Source organism: Phyllobates terribilis, unplaced genomic scaffold (assembly GCF_046119375.1).
Source record: "Phyllobates terribilis strain yellow unplaced genomic scaffold, ASM4611937v1 Scaffold_13__5_contigs__length_258822181, whole genome shotgun sequence".
NCBI lineage: Eukaryota > Metazoa > Chordata > Amphibia > Anura > Dendrobatidae > Phyllobates > Phyllobates terribilis.
In genome coordinates, this window is record NW_027362773.1 from 90,073,070 (window position 1) to 90,080,701 (window position 7,632).

The following is a 7,632-nucleotide window of genomic DNA, read 5'->3' on the forward strand; positions in this document are numbered from 1 at the left end:
GAGGTAATACTTGTATGTAAGGCTGAGCGTAGTAATCCTGGACGGTGGAAGTAGTCTCCAGCTGCTTCCCCTCACCCCGATGCGTGTTTTGCTGCCAGCTTTTTTTGGGGGTGTGTCAGGGTGAGGGGTGACTCAAATATTTAAATACAAAGGTGGTCAATGGTAGTCCCAGAGTGCCCGACCATGTGAGACTTAATGGATGCTTGACGCTGTGGTACCTGCTTCTCCGAATGGGAATCTTCCTTCCGGCGCCCAATGACCGCAAGCGTGGAACGCAAGCGGGTCATGTGATGAGCGTCATCAGAAGTCCTGGAGGCATCGAGACGGCGTATACGCACAGTCTCTGTGACGGAGATGGATGCGGATTGAAATCAATGGATTACTAAGGGTCGTGTAGATGAAATGATGCAATAATACAAAAAGGGGAACTCAATAGGAAACAATGTAGGTATATGATGAATTATAGATTATGAAATGATGTTATGAATATATTAGAATAATTTAAGGGGGGTCGTGTTGAAGAGAAAATGATGCACAATGATACACTGAGGGGATTATATCTAATGAGAAACGTGATGATGTCTAATAAATCACTGTGTAAATATGAAAAATAAAGAATAAATAAAGCTGCCTAGCCTCTCACTGGTGGAAAGTGAATACACTGATGAGTGTGGTGAAAGTGAAGATGCTAATTAAAGTTATATGAATGGACCGGCACCAGTGCCAGTGCCAGGAAAGAGTAGGATAGGATAAGAATGAAATTATGAAAATGCCCTTTAAAGTTATCTCCATGAAGTGGCATTACCATAGGTGCAAAAAAGTGACTAGTGCTGAAAATATAGCAAATAACACATATGTGAAAATCAATAGGCATTTTAATAAAGTGACAAGTGCACAGGGATACTAAGATAAAGTGACAAGTGCACAGGGATACTAAGATAAAGTGACAAGTGCACAGGGATACTAACATAAAGTGACATGTGCTGGAGAACAGCGTATCAATATAAAATAATCAATATAGGGCAAGTGAGCACATAATTGCGGGTATATATGTATCTAATGGACATCATGATTAAAAATCTATAAAAATTCATAGCAAGAGATCTAAGATAAACTAATGTTTAAATGTCTAAGTCAGTAATATGTAAAAATTAATCATGCCCCCAAAAAGGGCAAGAAGGCCTGATATATTAGGCTTAAGATATTAACAAGACATAATAAAATCATGATGATTGTAGGACAGAAGGTAGCTACCCTCCTAAAAGCTACCTATAAAATGCCCGTCTAGGTGAATTAATTAAGACAATAAGGAAACGAGATCAAATTATACATAAAGAGGAACCCAACTTCTGGTTTCAACTGTATCTGTGTGAATAAAGTTCCATGTACAGTTGAAACCAGAAGTTTACATACACTATATAAAAAGACATATGCATGTTTTTCTCAATATCTGACATGAAATCAAAATAAACCTTTCCAGTTTTAAGTCAATTAGGATTACCATCATTTTTAATATTTGTCAAATGGCAGAAAAATTAGGAAGCGAGAATGTTTTATGGCATTTTTATTACTTACTGCAAAGTTAATTAGAGACACACCTGTGGATGTATTTTAATGCACACCTGAAACACACTGCTTCTTTGTGTAGCATCATGGGAAAGTCTAAAGAAATAAGCCAAGATATCAGGAAGAGAATTGTGGACTTGCACAAGTCTGGCTCATCCTTGGGTACAATTTCAAGATACCTGAAGGTGCTTCGTTCATCTGTACAAATAATTATACACAAGTAAAAACAAGATGGGAATGTCCAGTCATCATATGGCTCAGGAAGGAGACGGGTTCTGTGTCCCAGAGATGAACGTGCTTTGGTCCGACATGTGCATATCAACACAAGGACCAAAGCAAAAGACCTTGTGAAGATGATGGCGGAAGCTGGTAAGATTGTGTCAATATCCACAGTGAAATGGATACTGTATCAACATGGGCTGAAAGGCCACTCAGCCAGGAAGAAGCCATTACTGCAAAAGAAACATAAAAGAGCCAGATTAATGTTTGCAAATCTGCACAGTAACAAAGACCTTAAAGAAGATGTCCAGTACTTTTTACTATGGCCCAAATGTCCCCCAATGTATTTACCCTGTTCAGATAAGGGTTTTTGTAAATACCTTTCGTTGTCCTTCTGGCCGCTAACGTGACGCCCGGCTGCAGCCGGCTCTGACATCCCCTGATGTCACGTCAAATTCTGGCTGCAGCCGGGTGTGACTCAGTGCTGCGTTCCACAGTGAGTGATGGGCTGTGGGCGGGGTTACCCCGCGCGTCACACCCAGCATCCACCGCGCACTTTCCCTCTTCTCATTGGGAAAGCGCGCAGTGGATGCTGGGCGTGACCCACGGGGTAACCCTGCCCACAGCCCGGCATCCACTGCGGGGACCGTGTCACTGATGTCTCGCCTCACTTGACGTGACATCAGCCAAAGGAAGAGCTGGCTGCAGTTGGGGGTTACGCGATGCTTGTGAGCGGCCAGCGATAGCGCCGCTCACAGGCCACAAGGACAACAAAAGGTACTTACAAAAACCCTTATCTTAACAGGGTAAATACATTTGGGCCATAGTAAAAATTACTGGACAACTCCTTTAATTTTTGGAGACATGTCCTGTGGTCTGATGAAACTAAAATAGAACTTTTTGGGCTTAATGACCATCGTTACGTTTGGAGGAAAAAGGGAGAAGATTGGAAGCATAAGAACACCATCCCAACTGTAAAACGGGGGTGGCAGCATCATGTTGTAGATTTTTTTTGCTGCAGGAGGGACTGGTGCACTTCACAAAATAGATGGTATCATGAGAAAAGAAGATTATGTGGCAATACTGAAGCAACATCTTAAGACATGAGCCAGGAAGTTAAAGCTTGGGCGGAAATGGGTCTTCCAAATGGACAATGACCCGAAGCATACTGCCAGAGAGTGGCTTAAGAATAACAAAGTCAATGCTTTGGAGTGGCCATCACAAAGTCCTAATCTCAATCCTATTGAAAATTTATGGGGAAAGCTGAAAAGGCAGGTGCGAGCAAGGCGACCTACAAACCTGGATCAGTTACACCAGTTTTGTCAGGAGGAATGGGCCCAAATTCCAACCAACTATTGTGAGAAGCTTGTGGAAGGATATCCCAAACGCTTGACATAAATCATTCAGTTTAAGGGCAAATACTAAAATATACTTAAAGTAATGATGGCCACTCGTTTTTCTTTACTTAGCTGCTTTTTTCTTGCCTTAATACAAATTCTAACAGTCTATTCAGTAGAATTATCAGTTGTGTATCCACCAGACTCCTGCACAACACAACTGATGGTCCCAACCCCATTTATAAGGCAAGAAATCCCACTTATTAAACCTGACAGGGCACACCTGTGAAGTGAAAACCATTTCCGGTGACTACCTCTTGAAGCTCATTAAGAGAATGCCAAGAGTGTGCAAAGCAGTCATCAAAGCAAAAGGTGGCTACTTTGAAGAACCTAGAATATAAGACATATTTTCAGTTGTTTTACACTTTTTTGTTAAGTATATCATTCCACATGTGTTAATTCATAGTTTTGATGCCTTCAGTGTGAATGTACAATTTTCATAGTCATGAAAATAGAGAAAATCTTTAAATGAGAAGGTGTGTCCAAACTTTTTGTCTGTACTGTATATAGTTGAATATTTATATATATATCTATGTGAGGGCACAGCATTTCTTCTTAATTCTGCCAAATGCAGTTAGTCAGTCGGCACAGGGACATGAGCTATTGTCGCTGACTCTAGTTGTAGATGTAAATAATTGTTGGAATCTTGAATGGCTGCTGTGTACAGATTATAGCGCCCCCTACAGCTTATTGTCCTGCTGTCCTCGTGGAACAAAGGCACAGGATAACTGACAGATTGATCATTGATAGTTTTGCTGTCTACCTATTGTATTAGTGAGTTCAAGGTTGTTCTGCAAATATTGAAGGAAAAACTATGAACACTTCGACAATAAGAGATGACTTTCTCCCAATCCTGTGGAAAAAAAATGCCTGAATACGAGGTGTGACCTAGAAAAGTAGGATCTGCCTCTTTTCCCAAACACTCTACAGCAAGCCACCGACCAGCTGGTGGAACACAGATCTGCTCCACTGACCATCATTGAACCCTCAAAGACGCTGGAGAATCGAGGTTGGGACAATCCGGTCACCTGGCCACGTACCTCACTGCACTCACTCAGCTTCCTAAGCTTGCCACTACCTCGCCTCTGGTTGCCGGCCAAAAGTTGGGGTAGTCAGCCCTGGATGCTCCGAAGTCACAGCTGCTCAGAGCCAGTGGAAAGGTGAGACTATGTCATGTGCACCATCTCATGTACTTGCTGGCGCTGTACTGTATGTGACTGGCTGGTGTTGGTGCAATAAATTATTGCCGCACTGTGTTACCCTCGCTCTGTCTGATCTGAGTAGTGTCTGGCCCACGGGAAAGGGCGTTCAATGGGTTGAGCCCTGGTCCATATGGTTTTCTAAAGATGAGACCACCCACTGACCCTCATGTCTCCACTCTATCTATCTATTAGATTTCAAAATGTTTATGAATTTCTCTAGAAAAATATTTAGATTTGAGAGTCCTCAGTGGTTGATACCTTTTAATGGCTAACTGAAAAGATGGTAACAAATTGCAAGCTTTCGAGACTACTCAGGTCTCTTCATCAGGCTAGTGTACCACAAAATCTGAAGAGTCACATATTTATACACAATAAGACACACAAAAAATGCAATAGGTAAGACAGGTGATGAAAAGCAGAGTTATTATGGAAGAGATAAACAGTTCTGGCTATAAATATTTTAGCAGTTAATAGATAAGGAGTGTAAAGGTTTTATTGTCCTGTGTCCAGTGTTGTGATGACCTCACAGGTCTGAGGAACACATTCCTTCTTTGATGTAGAATGACATAAATCCATGCAACACATTCATTCCTGCTCTGAAAGTGTTAAAGGTCACCATCAGTTTGTATTCTGAGATTCTTCTTTCTCCTTGAGATTTGAAGTTACCTTTTAATACCAGTAATTTCATGTCTTTTATGCTGTGATCAGGGGAACAAAAATGCTTGGCTACAGGCAGATCTATTCTTTTTTCTTTTATTGTGTGGCGATGATGATTCATCCTTATTCTAAGTTTTTGCCCTGTCTACCCTACATAAAGACCCCCAGCTGGACATTTGGTACATATAATTAAGTACACTACATTAGATGTGATACAGCTGAACGTACCTGGGATCTTATAGTCCTGATGTGAATTGGGGATCTTCGTCTTGTCTGTGGTCATTATAAACGGACAGGTTTTACATTTTTTCTGGTTGCAAGGAAAGGTTCCTGTAGCTGGTGGAGATGACAGGGAGCTTCTGACAATGATGCTTCTTAGATTTGGGGGCTGCCTGAAACACAGAGGTGGGGGGTCTGGAAATATGGATTGTAATCGGGCATCTTTTTGTAGTAAGGGTTGTAGTTTCCGTGCAGCTCTTCTTAGCGCCTCCAAATTTGGATTGTAGGTGACTACTAGAGGCACCCGGTTGTTTTCTTGTTTGGTTTTGTAATGTAGGAGATGATTCCTTGATATTCTGGTGGCTCTTTAATCTGGTTCTCAATTGTTCTTGGATGGTAGCCCTGTTTCAAAAAGGTCTTTCTGAGGTCATCAAGGTGTTTGTCTCTATCCATCTGATTGGAACATATCCGATTATATCTGATGCCTTGGCTGTAAACAATAGAGTTTTTTATGTGTTTTGGATGGAAACTGTCCAATTTAAGGTATGTAGGACGGTCAACTGGTTTCCGGTACAAGGATGTCTCTATTTCATTGTTCGGTAGCTTGATGATGGTGTCCTAAAAGTTCATATCAGTACAGGAGTAGTTGAGCGTTAGGTTGATGGTGGGATGAAATTGATTAAAATGTTCATGGAACGTCTTCAGCTGTTGCTCAGACTCCGTCCAGATGATTAAAATATCGTCAATGAAACGATAGTAGACCAGAGGCCTGATGGGACATGAGGACAAAAAGTCACTTTCAAGCTTGGCCATGAAAAGATTTGCATACTGTGGAGCCATTTTACTTCCCATCGCTGTACCAGTTTCCTGTAGATATATGTTGTTATCAAATTCAAAGTAATTGTGGGTGAGGATGGATTCTGTAAGTTTGACCACAGAATCAGCAACAATTCCTGTATTCTCTATGAAGATTTTGCAGGCATTTAATCCATCCTTGTGTGGGATATTAGAATACAAAGATTCCACATCCATGGTGGCCAGGATGGTTCCTTCTGGTAGAGGACCTATTGCTGCTAGTTTATTCAGTAGGTCTGTCGTATCCTGAATGTAGCTGGGCGTACTCTTTACCAGTGGTTTAAGTACACACTCTACCCATCCAGAAACTTGCTCAGTAAGGGTGCCCACACATGAAATAATTGTTCTTCCTGGATTTCCAGATTTGTGGATTTTGGGGAGCATATAGAATGTCCGTATTCTTGGACTCTCTGGTGTCAGGTCATCGGCTCTTATGGATTTGTCAGGCAGACACAATACCAACTTGTTTAGTTCCTTGTAATAGTCCTGTGTAGGGTCAAACTCCAGTTTTTTGGAGCAGCACATGTCCATCAGTTGTCTGTTTGCTTCCTTCATGTAGTCTGATGTGCTCATCATGACTACTGCACCACCCTTGTCAGCAGGTTTAATGATGATTTCTTTGTTGGTTTTCAAAGATTGTATGGCCTTTCTCTCCTGGGCACTGATGTTGGATGCTTGTCTCCTGTTTGTGTCTAAGATGGTGGATTTTATCACATGTCTGAAGGAGTCTATATATGTATCCAAATGAGGGTTTCGTCCAGGTGGAGGTGTCCAATCTGACCCCTTCTTGGTTGTCAAGATCCCTTTTCCTTCAGTTAGGGTGGATTCTGAATCTTCTGTAGCATTGAAGTATTCCCTCAGGCGCAGTCTCTTGAAATAATTTTCCATATCGCTACAGAGTTTAGTTTTATCTAGGGCCTTAGTAGGACAAAATGAGAGTCCCCTAGAAAGCACAGCCAACTCCGCTTTGTTGGGTGTATAATCTGAGAGATTGATGACACAGTTAGATGCTTCTGTGTCTGGAATGGAGTGGTTGTCCAAATTGTCAGGTTTTGGCTTTGTTTTGTAACTGTTTGTATAGCTTCCTGAGTTTAGGCGCAATCTGTGCAGCTTCTTTTCCTTGTTATGAATCAGAAGGGTCCGTAGTTTGTTATAGTATTGCTGTAATTTTTGCTCTGTGTTTTCTGTAAGTGTTTTCCTCTGAGTTTCAAACTGCCCTTGGACTTTACTCTTGATGCTATAGAAGACATGCAAAAGGTGGTTCCTTAGTTTCTCAGAAGTCCTGTGGCAAAGGTTTTGTGCATAATGAGTATTGTAGGTATGAAGAATTGGGTTTGTAATCCAGAGTCCTTTGGGAATTAGATTCTCCTTTTTGCATTTAGATAAGAAAAAAATGTCGCTGTCCAATTGTGCATGTTTCTTCAGAAGTGGCTTAAGTTCCATGAAGATGCGGTACATTCTGGTATCCTCCATTTTGATATAGGGAAAATATATATTCTTGTACCGTGTTAGCCAGT

At 41.4% G+C, this 7,632-nt stretch overlaps 1 long non-coding RNA gene across 1 annotated transcript; it reads right to left on the reverse strand.

Annotated features, from left to right (window-relative positions):
* Positions 1-1,549: 1,549 nt before the first annotated feature.
* On the reverse strand, positions 1,550-3,513 carry LOC141173772 (uncharacterized). The gene is made up of 2 exons (XR_012252665.1): positions 3,406-3,513; positions 1,550-2,018 (listed from the first exon to the last, which is right to left on the reverse strand). It is a non-coding gene; the product is annotated as an uncharacterized lncRNA (long non-coding RNA).
* Between the last annotated feature and the right edge of the window lie 4,119 nt (positions 3,514-7,632).